Source organism: Nerophis ophidion, linkage group LG02 (assembly GCF_033978795.1).
Source record: "Nerophis ophidion isolate RoL-2023_Sa linkage group LG02, RoL_Noph_v1.0, whole genome shotgun sequence".
Classification (NCBI taxonomy): domain Eukaryota; kingdom Metazoa; phylum Chordata; class Actinopteri; order Syngnathiformes; family Syngnathidae; genus Nerophis; species Nerophis ophidion.
Window position 1 is genome coordinate 56,344,774 of NC_084612.1, and position 22,519 is coordinate 56,367,292.

A 22,519-nucleotide genomic window follows, 5' to 3' on the forward strand; every position below is an offset into this window, starting at 1 on the left:
ATTCGATTCAGAAACATTTTCAAAACATGTTATTAATACACATCCCCTGGAGTGCAGGGAAACCTGCGAAAAAGGCTTGTAGGGATGAGACAGCCTCTGAAATCCTGAAGTCCTAAAATCTTTCTACGATCTATTAATGATGCAAAGGTGATACTGTCCCTAAAAGTCTGCAAAATTTTGGGATGGTTTGGTGGAAATTCAAAAATAGCCAATTCTGCACAAGGCGTCAATTTAAAAATTAGTGCATCTGCAAGATGTCAAAAAATATTAATCCAGTAGGCTTCCAAATTCATTCCATTAAACTTTCGACAAAAGGAATATTATTATCACTTGAATTATAACTACAAGAGGCAATTCCTGAAAGAATTGGCTTCAGGTAAGCGCTTGAATGAATCCCGACAAGCCTGTTTCGCAGGGTTCCCCGTTTATTATTTATAAAATCCCCTGATGAGCAGAGAAACCTGTGAAACCTGTGAAACAGGCTTGTAGGGATGATACAGCCTGAGTTTTTTTTTCCTGACTTAACTTATATTCTGTATTGAGCACTGTATAACGGATAAACCACAGAAAAAAAATATATATATATATAAACATACACACACACATACAATCGCGATCAAAAGTTTACATAAACTTGTAAAGAACATCATGTCATTTATGTCTTGAGTTTCCAATCATTTCCGACAACTCCTATATTTTTGTGATAGTGTGATTGGAGCACAAACTTGTTGGTCACAAAAATCATTCATGAAGTTTGCTTCTTTTATGAATTTATTATGGGTCTACTGAAAATGTGAGCAAATCTGCAGGGTCAAAAGTATACATACAGCAATGTTGATACATGTCCCTTGGCAAGTTTCACTACAATAAGGCGCTTTTGGTAGCCATCCACAAGCTTCTGGTTGAATTTTTGACCACTCCTCTTGAAAAAAGTGCTGCAGTTCAGCTAAATAGGTTGGTTTTCTGACATGGACTTGTTTCTTTAGTATTGTCCACACGTTTAAGTCAGGACTTTTTATGATTCCATTCTAAAACCTTCCTTGATTCAGCCATTCCTTTACCACTTTTTACGTGTGCTGGAGTTCATTGTTCTGTTGGAACACCCAACTGCGGCCCAGACCCAACCTCTGGGCTGATGATTTTAGCTTGTCCTGAAGAATTTAGAGGTAATCCTCCTTCTTCATTGTTCCACTTAAAGCACCAATTCCATCGGCAGCAAAACGGGCCCAGAGCATAATTCTACCACCACCATGCTTGACGGTAGGCTTGGTGTTCCTGGGATTAAAGGCCTCACCTTTTCTCCTCCAAACCTATTGTGGCCGAACAGAAATGTTGAAGTAGGAACATGTTGAATTGAGAAATGGTATTACAGAATTCCCGGAATTTCGGGAAAACCGGGAATTTTACCAGTTTAAAAACAAATGTGTTTTTTGTCCTGATTAAAGGAATGTTTTGGCGGTGGAACGGTTAAAATGCGTTGGAAAAACGTGAAAGGAGTAGTCGCCAGAAAAAAGAGTGGTGATAGGGCTTTGAAAACTAGGAATTCTGGAAAATCCTGGGATTTTTTTGAACTTGGAAAAAAGATGGTTTAAATTGCCAGGATGGTGGAATTTGTTGACAGAGGAATGGTTTGAAGCGGTTGAAAAATGTGGAAATGGTGGGTGTTTGAAAAATGGCCAATTCATTCTTAATGGGAAAAATGTGTCGGAAAAGCTGGAATTTTAGTAAATCTGGGAATTTTTTTAAATTTGTCAAGGGAAAGCCCTCGATTCCCAAATAGCCTGAACAGTTTGAAGGTGGAATGGTTTGAATCGGGTGAAAAATGTGGAAATAGGGGACGTTTTAAAAATGGCCAACTCATTTTGAATTGGAAAAATGTCCCGGAAAACCTGGAATTCTTGGAAATTTGAGAATTTTTGTAATTTGTCAAGGAAAAGCCCGCCACTCCCAGATAGGCTGAACAGAAGTTGGAATGGTTTGAATCGGATGAAAAATGTGGGAATTGTGGAAGTTTGAAAAATGGCCTATTCATTTTGAACGGGGACAATGTCCCTAAAAACTACGAATTCTAGGAAATCCGGGATTTTTTTTTAGAATTGCTGAAAGAGAGCACACAATTCCTGAACAGGCTGAATATGTTGAAGTTAAAATGGTTTAAATCAGATGAGAAATCTAGGATTTTTTTTATTTAAATGGTAAAAAAATGTAATGTTCTGAATGAGTTAGTGTTGGAATGTTTCAAAACTGTCGAGAAATGTTGAAGTGGTAACATTTTTTATTGAAAAATAGTATTACGGAATTTTGGGAAAACCGGGAATTTCTGTAGTTCACACAACTTGTTTTTTTTTTTCCTGATTAAGAGGAATGTACTGTACAACGGTTGAAGTGGGTTGAAAAATGTGGAAGGAGTAATCGCTGGGGAAAAAAAGGGTGAAGATAAGGCTTTGGAAAAGCAGGAATTTTGGAAAATCCAGGAACTTTTGGGAACTCTAAAAAAGAGAAAATTGAATTTCCAGGATGGTGGAATGTGTTGAAGCTGGAATGATTCGAATCGGTTGAAAAATGTGGAAATGGTGGAAGTTTGAAAAATAGCCATCTTATTTTGAATCGGGAAAATGTCCTAGAAAAGCAGGAATTCTGGAAAATCCAGGAATTTGGGGGAACTTGAAAAAAGGGAAGTTTGAATTTCCAAAATGGTGGAATGTGTTGAAGGTGGAATGGTTGGAATTGGTTGAAAAATGTGGAAATGATCGAAGTTTGAAAAAAGGCCAACTCATTTTGACTTGGAAAAATATCCCGGAAAACCTGGAATAATGGAACATTTGGGAATTTTTGGAATTTATCAGGAAAAAGCCCATTATTCCTGAATAGGCTGAACAGTTTTAAGTTGGAACGGTTTGAATCGGGGGGAAAATGTGGAAAGAGTAGTCGCCAGATAAAAAGGGTGGAAATAGGGCTTTTAAAAATCAGGTATTCTGGAAAATCCTAGAATTTTGAGTAACTTGAAAAAAGGTAAGTTTAAATTTCCAGGTTGGTGGAACGTGTTGAATGTGTTCTAATTGGTTGAAAAATTTGGAAATGGTGGAAGTTTGAAAAATAGCCAACTTATTTTGAATGGGAAAAAATGTCTCAGAAAATCAGGAATTCTGGAAAATCCAGGAATTTTTGGGAACTTGAAAAAAGGGAAGTTTGAAATCCCAGAATGGTGGAATGTGTTGAAGGTGGAATGGTTAGAATTAGTTGAAAAATGTGGAAATGATAGAAGTTTGAAAAATGGCCAACTCATTTTGAATTGGAAAAATGTCCCGGAAAACCTGGCATCATGGAAAATTTGGGAAATTTTTGGAATTTGTCAAGGGAAAGCCCGCCTTTCCTGAATAGGCTGAACAGTTTGAAGTTGGAACGGTTTGAATCGGGTGAAAAATTTCGAAGGAGTAGTCGCCAGAAGAAAAGAGTGGAAATAGGGATTTGAAAAAGCAGGAATTCTGGAAAATCCTAGAATTTTGGGTAAATTGAAAAAGGGTAAGTTTAAATTTCCAGGATGATGGAATGTGTTGAAGGTGGAATGATTCGAATTGGTTGAAAAATGTGGAAATGGTGGAAGTTTGAAAAATGGCCAACTTATTTTGAATGGGAAAATTGCCCTGTAAAAGCAGGAATTCTGGAAAATCCAGGAATTTTGGGGAACTTCACAAAGGGGAAGTTTGAATTTCCAGAATGGTGGAATGGTTCGAAATGGTTGAAAAATGTGGAAATGATAGAAGTTTGAAAAATGGCCAACTCATTTTGAATTGGAAAAATATCCCGGCAAACCTGGAATTATGGAAAATTTTGGAATTTTTGGAATTTGTCAGGAAAAACACCATTATTCCCGAATAGGCTGAACAGTTTGAAGTTGGAACGGTTTGAATAAGGTGAAAAATGTGGAAGGAGTAGTCACCAGAATAGAAGGGTGGAAATAAGGCTTTGGAAAATCAGGAATTCTGGAAAATCCTGGAATTTTGGGTAACTTAAGAAAAGGGTAAGTATAAATTTCCAGAATGGTGCAATGTGTTGAAGGTGGAATGGTTCGAATTGGTCGAAAAATGTGCAAATGATAGAAGTTTGAAAAATGGCCAACTTATTTTGAATTGGAAAAATGTCCCGGAAAACCTGGAATCATGGAAAATTGGGGAATTTTTGGAACTCGTCAAGGGAAAGCCCGTCTTTCCCAAATAGACTAAACGGTTTGAAGTTGGAACGGTTTAAATCGGAAGAAAAATGTGGAAATGGTTGAAGTATGAAAATGGCCAACTCATTTTGAATGCGAAAAATGGCCCGGAGAACCTAGAATTCTGGGAAATTTGGGAGTTTTTGGAATTTTTCAAAGAAAAGCCCACCATTTCCGAATAGGCTGAACAGTTTGAAGTAGGAACGGTTTGAATCGGGTGAAAAATGTGTAAATGGTTGAAGTTTGAAAAATGGCCAATTCATTTTGAATGCGAAAAATGGCCCGGAGAACCTGGAATTCTGGGAAATTTTGGAGTTTTGGGAATTTTTCAAGAGAAAGCCCATCATTTCCAAATAGGCTGAACAGTTTGAAGTAGGAACAGTTTGAATCGGGTGAAAAATGTGGAAATGGTTGAAGTTTGAAAAATGGCCAACTCATTTTGAATGCGAAAAAGGGCCCGGAGAACCTGGAATTCTGGGAAATTTGGGAGTTTTTGGAATTTTTCAAGGGAAAGCCCACCATTTCCGAATAAGCTGAACAGTTTGAAGTAGGGACGGTTTGAATCGGGTGAAAAATGTGGAGATGGTTGAAGTTTGAAAAATGGCCAACTCATGGATGCGAAAAATGTGGAAGGTAGAGCACGCCAAAATCTGGAGAAGACGAAGAAGAAGTTAAAGTTGAATAATAAGAATAAATAGAGTAATTTTGGTGTAGAAAACCATATAAAAAACATTCACACAATAATAACGTGAACCATTCTGAAATGCATTTTTCATTCGGTTTATTTAGGTCGACTTCAATAAATTCTTAGCTTTTTTGGTTGAAAGACATCACCTGGATGCACCACCTTATGTGCAGCGTCAATTCTGACTTGGTCTGAAGTTCCTAAATACGGTTGAAGCTCACTCAGGATTCAGTGTGTGCCCCCCGCTCCCCCCGCCCCCTCATACAAGAAAACATTGTGTTGAGGGCTTGCATTGGAGGTGAAAAAAAAAAAAAACAGACGGTGTAACCCTCGTGCCCCCCAGCCCTCACACGTCCCAGTGGAGCGGCTGAGTTTATTGTGCTCAAAAAAAGGCAATTACAATGTTAATGTGTCTCAGCAGGAGGGTGAAGAAGGCGTGCGTCAAAGGATTGATGGAGAGAGCGCTCGGAGTCAACGTGGGTTAACAGCCAAATACCGTCTGGGGAACATTTGGCTTGGCAAGTGATGACACGCTGAGGAATAAGTCTGCATATGGATTCTTTAGTTCAGTATAAAGTACTGCACGGATATCATTCACCAAATCATGTTTTCCAATAAAATGATATGCAAGAAGCAAGTAATGCTCAACTAACACAATTAAGACTTGTATGTCTGTATTGATAATTATAATAATATGATATTATTATATCAGCTGCATTTTAGCTAGTAAAAGCTAGGGTTGTACGGTATACCCCGTATTAGTATAGTACCACGATACTAATGAACCATTTTCGGTACTATACCGTCTCTGAAAAGTACCGGTCCTGCACCCCCTACTGAACCTAACCCAACCCTAACCCTTAACCTACCCATAATCGTAGGTTTAGAGCAGGGGTGCCCATTACGTCGATCGCGAGCTACCAGTCAACCGCGGGGGGGGTGTCGGTCGATCCCCAGCCAGGCTTTTAAAAAAAATAGACCTAAAAATTTGTGATCATCAATCTTCACCAAGACGTCACTTAAATGACATTCACGGTACCGGAGGGTCTTGTGAGATGACGCTGGCTGCTGCAAGATCATTATTATGAAAATATGGCCGAGAGGAAGGCGAGAAACACTTTTTATTTCAACAGACTCTCGCGCCGTACCTTCCGTCAAAACTCTAAAGGCCGACTGCACATTTCCTATCTTCACAATAAAAGCCCTACTTCATGCTGCCTGCGCTAACAAAATAAGAGTCTCGGAAAACTGGCGTGCACAAGCGATCCCTCAGAAAGCTGGCGTGCACATCACTTGTGCACGCCAGCTTTCCGAGACTCTTATTTTGTTAGCGCAGGCAGCATGAAGTAGGGCTTTTATTGTGAAGATAGGAAATGTGCAGTCGGCCTTTAGAGTTTTGAGGTAAGGGACGACGCGAAAGTCTGTTGAAATAAAAAGTGTTTCTCGCCTTACTCTCTGTCATTTTTTCATAATAATGAACTGGCAGCAGCCAGCGTCATCTCACAAGACCCTCGGGTGCCGTGAATGTCAATCAAGCAAGCTACGGAATTTGCCGCCAATGTTTTTCTTGTAAAGTGTATGGAAGCTGGATGAATTAGATGCCAAAAACTAACCACTTTCATGTGGTATTGTACAGAAAGGACAACTTTTTTTCTCCTCCATTTGAAAATGTGGGCGTTATCATCATTACTGTCTGATTCCAATCAATGCAAGTCATCAGAATCAGGTAATACAGCAACTTATATTCTTGTCTTTGTGAAAGAAAGACATCTATATGTGTTACACATGCTTGTATTATCATTAAACACATTTAACTTGTTTACAAAAATGTCTCTTTCATAAATAAATAAATATAAGTGATATATATAAATGAGGTAGATCCCCTCGAGTTGGTCAATTGAAAAGTAGCTCGCCTGCAGAAAAAGTGTGGGCACCCCTGGTTTAGAGTATGTCTGATTTATTCTGGTAACATATATTTGGCTGTGAATTATAAACAGAGTAAACATTTGTACGCACGTACAACACTTAAAGGCCTACTGAAACCCACTACTACCGACCACGCAGTCTGATACTTTATATATCAATGATGAAATATTAACATTGCAACACATGCCAATACGGCCGGTTTAGTTTACTAAATTGCAATATGAAATTTCCCACGGAGTTTCTTGTTGAAAACGTCGCGGAATGATGATGCGTGCGCGTGACGTCACGGACAGTCAGGAAATATTAGCCCAGCACTATTTGCTGCTAAAAGTCGTCTCTTTTCATCGCGCAATTAAACAGTATTCTGGACATCTGTTTTGCTGAATATTTTGCAATTTGTTCAATTAATAATGGAGAAGTCAAAGTAGAAAGATGGAGTTGGGAAGCTTTAGCTTTTAGCCACACAAACACACGGTGATTCCTTGTTTAAAATTCCCGGAGGTGAAGATTTACTATGGATCAGAGCGGTCAAGCGAACATGGTTCCTGACCACTTGTCAACTGGCAGGTTTCAGTGAGAAAATTGTGGTAAGACACTGGCCTCAAGACACCCCTCCGACTATCAGGTACTATTTAATCTCACTAAAACACTAGCAACACAATAGAAAGATAAGGGATTTCCCAGAATTATCCTAGTAAATGTGTGTGAAAACATCTGAATCCGTCCCAATGCAATCGCCTTTTTTTTTTTTACTTTTTTTTTTATTATTATTTTTTTCTAGTCCTTCGCTATCAATATCATCATCCACAAATCTTTCATCCTCGCTCAAATTAATGGGGAAATTGTCGTTTTCTCGGCCCAAATAGCTCTTGCTGCTGGAGGCTCCCATTATAAACAATGTGAGGACGTGAGGAGCCCTTCTCATTGTGACGTCATCATCTGCGACTTCCGGTAGAGGCAAGGCTTTTTTGTCAGCACCAAAAGTTGCAAACTTTATCGTGGATGTTGTCTACTAAATCCTTTCAGCAAAAATATGGCAATATCGCGAAATGATCAAGTATGACACATAGAAGGGACCTGCTATCCTCATTTAAATAAGAAAATCTCATTTCAGTCGACTTTTAAGACCTTCAGTATATCAGTATGTGGAATTAAATGATGGAATGGATGAAGCAAAGAAATCAAACATTGTACTAATATGATCCAATTCAAGAAACTCTTCAAAATTAAAGTGTTTACAAAGTACAAAGAAGATAAACATTCTGAACTAATCTCATCCATCCCTTCATTTTCAAGATAATCTTAATCATCTCACCATATGAAATATAACTTATACTTCACCAATTATTGATCTTAAGGTTATTACTTAAGGAGTATATTGTGAGTAAATTGAGAACAGGAAGTGAGCAAAAGTTTTAGCAACTGCTATGTAAAAGAAAAGGGGTCGGATTAAATAAACTCTGCTTCTTCCTACTCCTTTTCCAACATGTTAAATAGAGACACTGGAAATTGTGATGCATCATGTTGTATTGTATACAAAGTATATGTTGTATTCAATGTGTTGCCCATACTAAAGTGTTACCAAAATGTTTGCTTAATAAGTTGATTAATATAATTCCTGTCGTCTTTCGAGGGAAACGGCACTTTTAAAAAAAAATGTTTGCCTATCGTTCACAACCATTACGAGAGACATGAAAATGGATGTTTTTTTTGTTTTTTTTTATGTATTCTAAATAGTAATGCGATCAAGTTTGCTTACAATGGAGCCTGTAAAGATCTTAAAAACACCCAAACACCTCCATTGAGGTTTTACATACATGATGTAAGTATATATTTAACAGGCACATTTATAATAACTTTTAATATGTACGTATTTAATTGTGTTCAATTCAAAAAAGCATCCCCACGGTTGTTGTTGTTTTTTCTTTATTTATCACTGTTTTACTCACTGCAGACTTAATGATAGCCAACAAACCTAATAAACCACCACTTACTGTACTGTATCTGCTGTCATTACGACGCCGGCTGCTAGGATGTTCGTATATTCTCATTTAGATGAAACATGTATATATTTAGACTTGGACTTCCTTTTATTCTCACGATCCACTCTTCCCCCACTCGTGAACAAGACTCCTAGGTACTTAAACTCCTCCACTTGGGGCAGGGTCTCCTCCCCAACCCGGAGATGGCACTCCACCCTTTTCCGGGAGAGAACCATGGACTCGGATTTGGAGGTGCTGATTCTCATTCCGGCCGCTTCACACTTGGCTGCGAACCGATCCAGTGAGAGCTGAAGATCCCGGCCAGATGATGCCAACAGGACCACATCGTCTGCAAAAAGTAGAGACCTAATCCCGACAGGCGGATCGGTGCGGCGTCTTCAGTAATGCGGACGTTGTACCGATCCGTTGTGGTGAAGAAGGAGCTGAGCCGGAAGGCAAAGCTCTCAATTTACCGGTCGATCTGCGTTCCCATCCTCACCTATGGTCATGAGCTTTGGGTCATGACCGAAAGGATAAGATCACAGGTACAAGCGGCCGAAATGAGTTTCCTCCGCCGTGTGGCGGGGCTCTCCCTTAGAGATAGGGTGAGAAGCTCTGCCATCCGGGAGGAACTCAAAGTAAAGCCGCTGCTCCTCCACATCGAGAGGAGCCAGATGAGGTGGTTCAGGCATCTGGTCAGGATGCCACCCGAACGCCTCCTGAGGGAGGTGTTTAGGGCACGTCCAACCGGTAGGAGGCCACGGGGAAGACCCAGGACACGTTGGGAAGACTATGTCTCCCGGCTGGCCTGGGAACGCCTCGCGATCCCCCGGGAAGAGCTAGACGAAGTGGCTGGGGAGAGGGAAGTCTGGGCTTCCCTGCTTAGGCTGCTGCCCCCGTGACCCGGCCTCGGATAAGCGGAAGAAGATGGATGGATGGATGGATGGATGGACTTCCTTTTATTGTCATTCAAATTTGAACTTTACAGTACAGATAATAACAAAATTTAGTTGCATTAGCTGGTTGTAGTGCAGGATGAAAAAGCAATAAGGTGCAGATATAAATAAATACATTACTGTACAGATAAATATATTGTACTTTTGCATATGCATCCACGTTTATGGATGTATTTTATATTGTCTTTATATTCCAGCCAGTTAATCCGTTTTTGGGGGGGAATTGAGGGGATTATTATGATGCGTTCAATATATAATAATATGATATATATATTATAATAATATTTGCGATGAAGTGGCGACTTGTCCAGGGTGTACACCGCCTTCCGCCCGACTGTAGCTGAGATAGGCACCAGCGCCGCCCGCGACCCCAAAGGGAATAAGCGGTAGAAATAGATGGATTGATATTATAATAATATGATATATTACATCAGTATGTATTATATACTGTATATCCATCCATCCATTTTTTACCCTTGTCCCCCTCAGGGTCACGGGGGTTATATAGTATGTAGATATTACATATATATTATATTTTATATTGTTACTATGGTACATTTTTAGTTTACTTCCTACCTATTGTTTTCACCCTCTTTTTTTGCCCTTGTGTGCATTGTCCTTTCCATCTTTATCCTTTCCATCCTTTGTAACTGAGCTACTGTGTGGAACAAATTCCCTTGTGGATCAACAAAGTCGGTCTAAGTCCAAGTCCAGATGGAAAGTCTCTCATTTTAGTTGAGCTTTGATTAGCTGGCGCCACTTGACTTATTTCATTGTATCATATTTTATTTTATCTTAATCAACTTCATTTTGTTATCTTAGCATAGTTTAGCCTATACTACTGTTAACCCGATACCAATATTGTGGTACCGGTACCGGTACTAAAATTATTTCGATACTTTTTGATAATTTTTGATACGTTTCAGTACTTTTCTAAATAAAGGGCACAACAAAAAATTGCATTATTGGCTTTATTTTAACAAAAAATCTTAGAGTAGATTAAAAATGTTTATTATTGCAAGTTTGTCCTTAAATAAAATACTGCACATACTAGACAACTTGTCTTTTATTAGTAAGTAAACAAACAAAAACTCCTAATTAGTCTGCTGACATATGCAGTAACATATTGTGTCATTTATCCATATATTATTTTGTCAACATCATTAAGGACAAGTGGTAGAAAATGTATTATTAATCTATTTATTCATTTAATGTTTATATCTGCTTACTTTCTGTCTTAACATGTTCTATGTACACTTCTGTTAAAATGTAATAATCACTTATTCTTCTCTTCTTTGATTACTTTACATTAGTTTTTGATGATACCACACATTTGGGTATCAATCCCATACCAAGTAGTAACAGGATCATACATTGGTCATATTCAAAGTCCTCATGTGTCCAGGGACATATTTCCTGAGTTCATAAACATAATATAATTTATTTTAAAAACGAGAGAAGATGTTGTGATTCCCAAAAATATCCACATAATCATAGTAGTATCAACAAGATATGCTACTGTACTTGTTATCATTACAGTGGATGTAAGGTATAGATCCGCCCATGGCATTTATTTACATTTTGATGCCAGTGAGCTACGGTGTGTAGTGAAGCATGTTTAGCTATTCCTCGTCCCCCAGTGATAATGATACGTGTAAGAAACTTACTTTGGTAACACTTTAGCATGGGGAACATATGAACCATAAATTAATTGCTTATTAAGATAGGGTTAGGGATAGGGTTAGGGTCAGGCTCAGTGATCATCCACAATGAATGCTGGATGCCTGGATATGTCAACAGAAGATTGCCAGGGATGGATCAGAAAATTATTTCCTAGGTGTTTTGCCCTAGATGACATAAGATGTGATGTGGATGACAACCTGTTACTGAGTAGATTACCATTACTATTGTATCAATAGATGTCCGCTAAATTTTTGCAACTCAACGCCAAGAAAACAGAAATGCTGATTATCGGTCCTGCTTGACACCGACCTCTATTTAATAATACCACCTCAACATTTGACAACCAAACAATTACACAAGGCGACTCGGTAAAGAATCTGGGTATTATCTTCGACCCAACTCTCTCATTTGAGTCACACATTAAGAATGTTACTAAAACGGTCTTCTTCCATCTCCGTAATATCGTTAAAATTCATTCCATTTTGTCCACTAGAGACGGTGAGATCATTATTCATGCGTTCGTTGCGTCTCGTCTCGATTACTATAATGTATTATTTTTGGGTCTCCCCATGTCCAGCATTAAAAGATTACAGTTGGTACAAAATGCGGCTGCTAGACTTTTGACAAGAACAAGAAAGTTTGCTCATATTACGCCCACACTGTATATATCTTTATATACATGTATACCTATATATATATATACTGTACCTATACTGGCTCACCTGCAGTGGCTTCCTGTGCACTTAAGATGTGACTTTAAGGTTTTACTACTCATGTATAAAATACTACACGGTCTAGCTCCATCCTATCTTGCCGATTGTATTGTAACATATGTCCCCGCAAGAAATCTGCGTTCAAACAACTCCGGCTTATTAGTGTTTCCCAGAGCCCAAAAAAAGTCTGTGGGCTATAGAGCATTTTCTATTGGGGCTCCAGAACTCAGGAATGCCCTCCCGGTGACAATTACAGATGCTCCCTCAGTAGAAGCATTTAAGTCCCATCTTAAAACTCATTTGTATACTCTCGCCTTTAAACAGACCCTTTTTTTAGACCAGTTGATCTGCTGTTTTTTTTTTTCCTCCTCTGCTTCCCTCTCCCTTGTGGACGGTGGGAGGGGGGGCGGTGTCACAGGTCCGGTGGCCATGGATGAAATATTGTCTGTCCAGAGTCGGGACCCGTGGTGGACCGCTCGCCTGTGCATCGGTTGGGGACATCTCTGCGCTGCTGACCCGTCTCCTCTTGGGATGACCTCCTGCTGGCCCCACTATGGACTGGACTCTCACTATTATGTTAGACCCACTATGGACTGGACTCTGACTATTATGTTAGACCCACTATGGACTGGACTCTCACTATTATGTTAGATCCACTATGGACTGGACTCTCACACTATAATGTTAGATCCACTATAGACTAAACTCTCACTATTATGTTAGATCTACTATGGACTGGACTCTCACTATTGTGTTAGACCCACTATGGACTGGACTCTCACTATTATGTTGGATCCACCATGGACTGGACTTTCACCATATTATGTCAGATGTACTATGGACTGGACTCTCACTATTATGTTAGATCCACTATGGACTGGACTCTCACTATTATGTTAGATCCACTATGGACTGGACTCTCACTATTATGTTAGATCCACTATGGACTTGACTCTCACTATTATGTTAGATCCACTATGGACTGGACTCTCACTATTATGTTAGACCCACTATGGACTGGACACTCACTATTAGGGACGGCGTGGTGCAGTGGGAGAGTGGCCGTGCGCAAACCGAGGGTCACTGGTTCAAATCCCACCTAGAACCAACCTCGTCACGTCCGTTGTGTCCTGAGCAAGACACTTCACCCTTGCTCCTGATGGGTGCTGGTTGGCGCCTTGCATGGCAGCTCCCTCCATCAGTGTGTGAATGTGTGTGTGAATGGGTAAATGTGGAAGTAATGTCAAAGCGCTTTGAGTACCTTGAAGGTAGAAAAGCGCTATACAAGTACAACCCATTTATCATTTATTATGTTAGATCCACTATGGACTGGGCGTTCACAATATTATGTTAGACCCACTCGACGTTCATTGCTTTCGGTCTCCCCGAGAGGGGGTGGGAGAGTTGGGGGGCGGGGGGGGGGGGGGGTTTGCCCACATATCCGGTCCTCTCCTAGGTTTGTCCTAGTCATTCACATTGACGTCCCACTATGGTGAGTTTTTCCTTGCCCTTGTGTGGGTTCTGTACCCCGGATGTTGTTGTGGCGTGTGCAGCCCTTTGAGACACTTGTGATTTAGGGCTATAGAAATAAACATTGATTGATTGAATCATTTTTTATTATTTACCTTCCAATCCCAACCTTTGATGCTGAATGCCAAGCAGGGAGGTAATGGGTCCCAAAATACTATGATTTGTGAAGTGGTGAATGGTAAAAAAAATAAATAAATAAATAAAAAGGAAAATAATTGGATGTGTTACACTAGGCACCGTCAAGAATACTGAGACATTGAAGTTAAAGTACCAATGATTGTCACACACACACTAGGTGTGGTGAAATTTGTCCTCTGCATTTGACCCATCCCTTTGATCACCCCTGGGAGGTGAGGGGAGCAGTGGGGAGTAGCGGTGCCGCGCCCGGGAAACATTTATGGTGATTTAACCCCCAATTCCAACCCTTGATGCTGAGTGCCAAGCAGGAAGGTAATGGGTCCCATTTTATAGTCTTTGGTATGACCCAGCCAGGGTTTGAACTCACAACCTACCGATCTCAGTGCGTACATTCTAACCCAGTGGTTCTTAACCATGTTGAAGGTACCGAACCCCAGCAGTTTCATTTGCGCATTCACCGAACCCTTCCTTAGTGAAAAATAAAAGGGTTGTTTTTTTTTTTTTTAATTCAAGACAAAGTTATATGTTGTTGTTTTTTACTGGTGCACAAAATGAACCACAACAAATTACACACCTGCAAATCAGATGGAAAATTAGAGGTAAAATTGTTTAGGGGTATCCATAAAGTTTTTATTAACGCGATGAGTTGGGTGTGTCTTGACCTCCGCCGAACCCCTGAGGCCGACTCACCGAACCTCTAGGGTTCGATGGAACTCAGGTTAAGAACCACTGCTCTAACCACTAGAGCAGGGGTAGGGAACCCATGGCTCTCGAGCAAGATGTGGCTCTTTTGATGACTGCATCTGGCTCTCAGATAAATCTTAGCTGACATCGCTTAAAACGATAAATAATGAATAATTCCCCCTGGTAATCCCAGTGTTAAAAATAACGTTCAAAATACAAAACATTCTCATGCGTTTTAATCCATGCATCCGTTTTCTACCGCACCTGTTCGCAAAGTCGCATTAATGGTAAGAAGTATTTGATTTAATATTGGTTAGCTTCAGAATAACAATGTTATTAAAACAAATAAGTGACTTATTATACTCAAAAAATGTTGGTCTTACTTAGAAATGTTAAAGTTCCAATGATTGTCACACACACACTGGGTGTGGTGAAATTTGTCCTCTGCATTTGACCCATCCCCTTGATCATCCCCTGGGAAGTGAGGGGAGCACTGGGCAGCAGCAGTGCCACGCCCGGGGAGCATTTATGGTGATTTAACCCCCAATTCCAACCCTTGATGCTGAGTGCCAAGCAGGGAGGTAATGCGGCCCTTTTTTTTTTTTATAGTCTTTGGTATGACTCGACCGGGGTTTGAACTCGTATTCAGTGTTAAAAAATATTACATGGTTCCCAGGGAAATACATTTTTTAAATATTTGGCTTTCATGGCTCTCTCAGCCAAAAAGGTTCCCGACCCCTGCACTAGAGTGTATTTACAGGTGTAAATAAAACGGTTTGCATCTGGACTTACAGTGGCTATAGCCAAGTAAATAGAATTGAATAAAGCAAAAAGAGAGAGAAGAAAAAGAAAAAGTCAAATTCAAGGCAGTGCTGAGGTTGCTAAAAAAGTAAAAAATAATATCACAAAGCCAACAATAACAATAAGGTGACAATAAATGGGGGTAGAGGTCCCCTCACCAGGATGCTTTCAGGGAACCCAGAAATCCGGAGCAATGGCTGCATCCATCTGTCCATCCGTCAAGATAAAATAAGCTAAGGTAAGCTAATGCAGCAATTGGTCAAACCCCGCAGAGACCCAGTCTCTCGGGAAGCCATAATAAGCAATTAAACAGACGCATTAGCAGTAATGAAAAGGCTCTCAGTGGTTTTCCACTGTCAACCCCCTGGATGTGTCTCTCCTCTCCCTTCTTACATGCCATTAAACCTTGTCTGAGTTGGCTGTTTGTCATGAGGAAAGAAAATATTACAAACCAGTAAGCCAGCACAACAATCAGCACGTCGCCATGAACGCAGGAGCATGGTTATGTGGAAACAGGCTCTGTCCATGGTGCTGAAAGACAACCCGGTGTGTTATACCTGCTGGCGTTGTCATGTAAATTCTAATAATGGACTGCATAGTGAGCTTCTGTGATTAGCCTGAAGTGGACTCAATTCCCTCCTCCTCCTCCTCCGCACTCCCCAGAGATACACGAGTACCTTTTCCCTGTCCTCCATCCCTCAATCTTTACACCGTTTTTGGACACACAACCCTATATACACCCCGAAATGCAGTTGTTTAAGACAAAAAGGCTTCATTTGGGTGGTACAAAACTCATATTTTTCATCCTCTCATCACTAGCTCTTTCTTAGACACACACACGCACACAAACAGACACACACACACACTCTCTCTCTCTCTCTCTCTCGCTCTCTCTCTCACTCTCTCTCTCTCTCTCTCTCTCTCTTGTATTTGCTACCTTCTTGAGACCTCAGAAAAAAAGCCTACCTCTTTAGGATCACCCTTTCTGTATATATAAAGATTTTTCTTTAAAACATTAATAATATATGCACACAGTGCAAACATAAAAAAAAAGATGTTGTGAACAATGAGTTGGGATTTCACAAGAAAAGGGTCACAATTTCACAAGAAAAATGTAGAATTTAGGATCACCCTTTCTGTATATAAAAATATTTCTATTTAAGACATTAATAATATATGCATACAGTGCAAACAAAAAAAAGGTTCTTGTGAAAACGAGTTGGAATTTCACAAGGAAACTTATAATTTAGGATGACCCTATCTGTATGTATAAATATTTGTATTTAAAACATTAATAATATATGCATGCAATGCGGACATAAAAAAAATAGCTTGTTGTGAAATATTTGTTGGAATTTCACAAGAAAAAGGTGACAATTTTACAAGAAAAACGTTGAATTTATGATCACCCTTTCTGTGTGTGTATAAAGATTTGTATCTAAAACTTTAATAATATATGCATACAGTGCGGACATGAACAAAAGGGTTGTTGTTAAAAACTTGTTGGAATTCCACAAGAAAAAGGTGACAATTTTACAAGAAAAACGTTGAATTTATGATTACCCTTTATGTGTGTGTATAAAGATTTGTATTTAAAACATTAATAATATATGCATACAGTGCAAACATTTAAAAAAAAGCTTGTGAAAAATAAGTTGGAATTTCACAAGAAAAGGGTCACAATTTCACAAGAAAAACTTGTAATTTAGATCACCCTTTCTGTATTGTAAATATTTGTATTTAAAACATTAATAATATATGCATACATTGCAGACATAAAAAAAACTTGTTGTGAAAAATTTGTTGGAATTTCACAACAAAAAGGTGACTATTTTACAAGAAAAACTTTGAATTTAGGATCACCTTTTCTGTGTATATAAAGATCTGTATTTAGAATAGTAATAATATATGCATGCAGTGCAAACATTAAAAAAAAAGCTTCCATCCATACATTTTCTACCGCTTGTCCCTTCTGGGGTCTCGGGGGGTGCTGGAGGCTATCTCAGCTGCATTCGGGCGGAAGACGGTGTACACCCTGGACATGTCGCCACCTCATCGCAGGGCCAACACAGATAGACAAAATTCACACTCTCATTCACACACTAGAAACCATTTAGTGTTGCCAATCAACATATCCCCAGTTGCATGTCTTTGGAGGTGGGAGGGGCCTATCCCCCAGTTGCATGTCTTTGGAGGTGGTAGGGGCCTATTCACCAGGTGCATGTCTTTGGAGGTGGGAGGAGGGAACCCACGCAGCCACGGGGACAACATGCAAACTCCACACAGAAAGAAATTTGTTGGAATTTCACAAGCAAAATTTCACAATTTCACAAGAAAAATGTCACAATTTTACAAGAAAAACGTAGAGTTTTGACAGTGTTATAATAAAAGTTGTCATTTTACTCAACGCAAGTCAAAATTGTATAAAAAAAACCTGAACATTTGTGCAATATTGTGATAAAAGTTGGAATTTCACACAATAGCTGTCGCCATTTTACAAGAAAAGCTTAAAATTTGGGCATTGTACTCGACAAAAGTACAAGTTAAATTTGGGCAATATCATAATAACAATAAGAAATCTACTTGGCAAAATTATGACAAAAGTCATAATTTTACTCAAAAAATATCTGTTTTACAAGACCAACAAAAAAAATGGATATATCGTGATAAAAGTCAGAATTTTATACGACAAACGTCACCATTTGGCATTAAAAAGTAATAATTTTATGAGAAAATATTGCAATATTACAGAAACAGAAAGAATATGAGAAATTGTTCCCAATTTCATAAGAAAAAAAGACGACACATTGGGAGAAAAAGACTGCTTTTAGGTTAAAAAAAAATTTCGTAATAGGCTTTTAATCTTCATTAGTTACTTCAAGTTATTACAGTATGTCTCTACATACATATTTATTTATTTGTTTATTTTTTTTTTTCCAAAGGGGGCGAATTTCAATTTCTTACACACTTGTCATTACATATGTTGGCCAAAGGGGGAGCATTTCAATTTTTTTATACACACTTGTTATTTCATATGTTGGCCAGAGGGGGAGCACTTCTAAAAGCGACACACAGTCAATTTGAAAATTCCCTCCTTTTTGGGACCACCCTCATTCTGATAGATGTCACCAGCAGGGGTGCAAATGTGACATTCATTATTAGATGCAATGTTGTTGGGACCATGATTTATGTCATCACTTGTTCACACCTCCTCATATAGAAGATACTTTTCCTTCTTCATTTCTCAAGAACGGTAGAAATCCGAGAACACACACACACATTATTGTATTTATTACCTTCTTGAGACCTCTAAAAAAATCCTACCTCTTTAGGACCACCCTATCTAGATATATAAAGATGCGTATTTACAACATTAATAATATATACATACTATGCAAACATTAAAAAAAGCTTGTTGTGAAAAATGAGTTGGAATTTCCCAAGAAAAAGGTCACAATTTCACAAGAAAAACTTATAATTTTGGCAGTGTTATTTAGAGTTGTTATTTAACTCAACGCAAGTCAAAATTTTACAAGAAAAACTGAACATTTCTGCAATATTATGATAAAAGTTGAAATTTTACTCAATAACAGTCACAATTTTACAAGAAAAGCTTAACATGTTGGCAATTTTATGAAAGGAGTCGTAATTTTACTCAGCAAAAGTTACAATTTTATAAGAAAACTTAAAATTTCTGGCAATATTAAAACAAAAATTTGAATTTTCCTTGGCAAAATTATGACAAAAGTCATCGTTTTACTCCAAAGATCCCAGTTTTACAAAAACAAAAACAATTGTTAATATTGTGATAACAGTCAGACATTTATGTGACAAATGTCACCATTTTGTGTTAAAAAGTAATAATTTTACATAAGAAAATCATAATTTTGCGAGAAAATATTGCAGTATTACCGAAACAGAAAGAATATGAGAAATTGTTCCCAATTTTATAAGAAAAAAGTCGACACATTGTGAGAAAAAGACTGCTTTTAGTTTATTTATTTTTGAGGGGGTTTTAATTGGTTTTTAATCTTCATTATTTACTTCAAGTTAACACAGCATGTCTCTATAAACATATTTGTTTTATTTTTGTTTTTCAATTAATTTTGGCCAAAGGGGGCACATTTCAATTTCTTACACACACTTGTTATTTCATATGTTGACCTGAGGGGGAGCACTTCTAAAAACGACACAGTCAATGTAAAAAAGGCCTTCTTTTTGGGACCACACTCATTTTGATGGATGTCAGCAGCAGGGGTGCAAATATGACATTCACTATTTGATGCAATGAAATTGGGACCATGATTTACGTCATCACTTGTTTACACCTCCTCACATGGAAGATACTTTTCCTTCTTCGTGTCTCAAGAAGAGTAGAAATACTAGCATGCGCACACACACACACACGCCAGAAAATATTAGGTAGTAAGGAACACTCATTTTATACGTATTTTGTGTTGTTGTTATATGGATTTAGTCCAAAACAAAATGCCCACAGGCAGAAAGAAAACATGTCAGCATGAAGAAGACAACACACACTTGGCGCAGACACACACACGTTGTGTGTATGGATCATCATCATAACATGTTTCGCAACGTGAACCAGACAAATAAATAAAAAACCACACTTGTATTGTAAGAAAATCAAATAGTGTGTGTGTTATATGAATCAAAAATATCCCCGCATGATGTGCCTCTCAAATATTTTCTTTTACGTCCCCCCGAGGAAGAAGGAAAGATGTGCTCCCCCTCCCCTCACTGCATTTATAAATATAATCATTCGTCTATTAAATTGTGATAAGTAAACCTCTGCATAACAACATATTAAAGACACAAACAAGAAAGAAATATAGATGAAGTCAATTAATACCTTCTTTATCATTGTATTTAGTCTGTAAGAGAAAAGATTTTTATAAAAAACCTAACAAAATACTTACTGACAAATAAAATGTGATAAACTCAATAAATAATAATAAACCTTGACAATATTTGTGATTGACACATGCTTTCTGATAATTTTACAAGGTCTATCCTGCTGGTTAGATATAATTATTGAGCATGATTCAAAGGCCTACTGAAATGAGATTTTCCTATTTAAACGGGGATAGCAGGTCCATTCTATGTGTCAGACTTGATCATTTCGCGATATTTCCATATTTTTGCTGAAAGGATTTAGTAGAGAACATCCACGATAAAGTTCGCAACTTTCGGTGCTAAGAGAAAAGCCCTGCCTCTACCGGATGTTGCAGACGATGATGTCACCCGTGTGAGGGCTCTTCACATCCTCACATTGTTTTTAATGGGAGCCTCCAACAAAAAGTGCTATTCGGATCGAGAAAACGACAATTTCCCATTTAATTTGAGCGAGGATGAAAGATTCGTGTTTGAGGATATTGATATCGAAGGACTAGAAAAAAAAATTATAAAAAAAAACCAAGTTAAAAAAAACAAACCCGATTGCATTGGGACAGATTCCGATGTTTTTAGAGACATTTACTAGGGTAATTCTGGGAAATCCCTTATCTTTCTATTGTGTTGCTAGTGTTTTAGTGAGTTTTATAGTACCTGATAGTCGGAGGTGTGTGTCCACGTGTGTCTTGACGCCAATGTCTCAGAGGAGTCAACAGCAGCTTTATGGACGGCACAAGCTCAGCTTTTCTCTGGTAAGAAGCGACTTTTTAACCACAATTTTCTCACCGAAAACTGCTGGTTGACATTCCGTCGTGATTCATGTTTGCTTGACCGCGCGCTGATCCATAGTAAATTTTCACCTCCAGGAATTTTAAACAAGGAATCACTGTGTGTTTGTGTGGCTAAAGGCTAAAGCTTCCCAACTCCATCTTTTTACTGTGACTTCTCCAATATTAATTGAACAAATTGCAAAAGATTCAGCAACACAGATGTCCAAAATACTGTGTAATTATGTGGTTAAAGCAGACGACTTTAAGCTGTGTGTGTGCGCAGCGCTCATATTTCCTTAAACCCCGTGACGTCTTGCGTACACGTCATCATTACACGACTTTTGGAAGACGAAACTCCTGGGAAATTTAAAATTGTAATTTAGTAAACTAAAAAGGTCGTATTGGCATGTGTTGCAAAGTTAATATTTCATCATTGATATATAAACTATCAGACTGCGTGGTGGGTAGTAGTGGGTTTCAGTAGGCCTTTAAATCAAGATATAATTATTGAGCATGATTTAAATCAAGACTAACATTTTTTTTAATTCGCTGTTTATATTTGAGAGGGCCCCTCTCCCAGTGAAAAGTTGGGGCCTGAGGTGTAAAAAAAAAAAAAAAAAAAAAAGGTAAATAAACCTCATTTAATGTCGTGGTAAACCCTCTTTGGGACTTTGTTGCACACAAAAGAAATGTTCCAACAATGAAACGAGAGGGATACACGCGCATGCGCACACGCACTGACCCTTGCGCGCATTTACAGTATATGTGGCCCTCCTTTCTTTAGGATTGGGGGCTAGAGAGAGAGAGAGAGGAAGGATGGATGTTCACCCTGCAGTGTGCGTGGGTGCGTGGGATGACGATGAGGATGATGAAGGGCCAGATACACGCAGCCATGTGTGTAATGTGAAAAAGGAGGACGGGGTCGTGGATGGGGGTGTGTGGGGGGGGGGGGGTTCTAAAAAGTGGAAAAAGCCAATTGAACGCTATAAGGATGGGGTGGGGGCTTCCGTCTTCTTGCCTAAATTGGCCCTGAAGCGGATAAAGAGCTTTGATTGGTCGGATGTGCATCGACTGCGACGTGAATCCCCGTGGGGATTTGCCCCCCCCCCCCCCCCTCCCTGCACCATCACCCTCATCATCATCCTCCTCATCACCGTCGTCACCCGTGATCGTGACTCTTGTGAGAAAAACGCTCGCTGATCACACAATGGGACATTTTTAAACGCCTTCAACGGTGACGTTTACAAAGAATAAAAAAAAAAAAAAAACGAGTCCATTGATGACGATTATCGCGGTCACGTGGTGTGGCGTGACCTCCATCCTGCGTCGCGCCTGTTCGCGGCTGATAAGCGCGTCCGTCCTTAACTCCTTCATGCAGGCGGCTTTTCACCTTCCCGCGGCTTTATAAAAAAAATAAAATTACCACCAAAAATAAGTGTTTTTCTCTATGGGGGGTAAATAAGATGAGAATGGCTTGATTATTGCATGTAAATAGTTTAAGCGATTGAAAAATACATAGAAATATCATTT